The following is a 2072-nucleotide window of genomic DNA, read 5'->3' on the forward strand; positions in this document are numbered from 1 at the left end:
TTTAATTTAGAGATCATAGTATATTATAAAATCACATCTCAAAAAGATTTATTGAAATATGAAGGTTGCATGAATGCTGATTGGGACAATTTGTCAGATATATGAAAGGCCGTATAAACCATGTAGAAGTGCCTGTAATAGAACAGTCTTCTGTAGAGACAACTTTAGCCAGAGACAACCAACTATTTCATAGATCTTACTAGCTGAGTTTATACTGCAGATAAACTAAAACAATCATGAAAGAACAAGATAAAAGAAATGTTAACTTATTAAGGTGACCAACATTTAGCATGTGGGTTTCTTCAACTTTTCAGAATTTTATTTGTAGTTGTTTATACCAGTCATTGCTGCATTTTATCAATTCTTCCATTTGCTCTGATTTGTATTAACATTCTACAAACAAAAATCTACAAAGATGTTTCATCTAAACAACGGAAATGAAAATTCTTTGAAAGTACCAACTTTAAAACTGTACTTTTTAGTTTCTTTCCCAAAAGTTATGAAAAATATACAGGCAGCCAGAGAAGTAAATTTGCATGCAGCTCTTTTTTTTGTTCTCTAAGATTTTTAGTATGTACCAGTAAAAAATTTTTCAGAAAGTGATCTTAACAACTTCTCAAAGATAACAACATATTTGGGAAAGTATTGATTTCTAAATTTATTAAGAAGTTAAGAGAAAGAAGACAGAAATCTAATGTCTGGACTAAATTAAAGACTCAACATGAAAACTTGGTAATCTTTTGTGACTTTCATGTTTTAAAAGTTTTAAAATGTAGTGTGTAGCCACAAGAAAAGTGCTAAGTCAGAGTTATTTTAACAAATTTTTAAAAGTTCAGTGAAGTGTTAAATATTGGAACTTTTAAAACACTTTAAAATATCACCTGAATACAAGATAATATTTTCTAAGGCACTCTGAGAAAGAACATAAAATATTCTTTGAGAAATAGTATAGGAAAAGGACATCTGAAGCAAAGCCAGTGGCTACTGTTTATGGAAGAAAGAATTATTAATTCATTCATTAATTATTAATAACAACCTATTTTTGTGATAGTAATTTGTGGGCTTGTGATTATGAGTTTATACATGGAATCTGGGTCCCAACTGCAAAATATGAGATGGAAAAAATTCAAATATAGGGTTTTGTTATATAGAAGATACTATAGTTTATTTTAAGATATGTGAAGAGAATAATACTTTTGCCCAAAGCAAAGAAAATAAAGAAGGGAATAGAGTTTGTAATACAAACAGAATTCTATTTAAATGTGTTAATTTTCCTCTACTCAAAACATCAGTCCCTTTTTGGTTTTTACCAATAGTACATAATGTCTGGATTAACTCAAAGGCTTAATGTGAAACCTAGATAATTACTGCTAGCTTTCATGTATTCTACAATAAAAAAAAAAAGAAGTGTCTTATTTAGCAATAGGACATATACAAGTACATACATTCAGTTTACAAATGTCTGATGGTTGCAGAAATGGGACTCTAAGGATTATATTGATGCAAAATTTATGTCAATTTTTATTATAGAATGAAAGGAGAGATTATAGAGATGCAGAATTGACTTTTGCCATTTCTTGAGACAATATTATATATGACAAAGTTATAGTAAATAATATTTTATGTTAAGAAAAGGAAAAAACATATGTGTTAATGGGATATATTAGTCAACTGAGATTTTACCTTTTATGGATAGCGATTGGCTAGGGAATTATTCTTTGATGTCTTTCATGGGAAGTAATTTGGTTTAAACTTAGCTGCAAAGGGCCTGAACTTCTTGAAACATTTAACATCACCCATATGCTTTATTAATTTATCAAATGCTTTATTAATTAATTATTTTAGAAGTTTGTAAAGGAGAACCTTATTAAGAAATGTTATTTGCTTGATTCACTTCTAAAATTTTGCCTTTTCTTTTTCAAACCATATATAGATGCCTGAGGTGATAAATACCTCATTTACCTTGATTTGATCAATTCACATTGTATGACTGTAACAAAGCATCCCATGTACACTACAAAGGTATACAACTATTATGTACCTGCAATAATTAAAATAGAAAAACCATATTT

This window comes from Propithecus coquereli, unplaced genomic scaffold (genome assembly GCF_000956105.1).
Source record: "Propithecus coquereli isolate 6110/MARCELLA unplaced genomic scaffold, Pcoq_1.0 Scaffold7, whole genome shotgun sequence".
In the NCBI taxonomy this organism is placed as follows: Eukaryota; Metazoa; Chordata; class Mammalia; order Primates; family Indriidae; genus Propithecus; species Propithecus coquereli.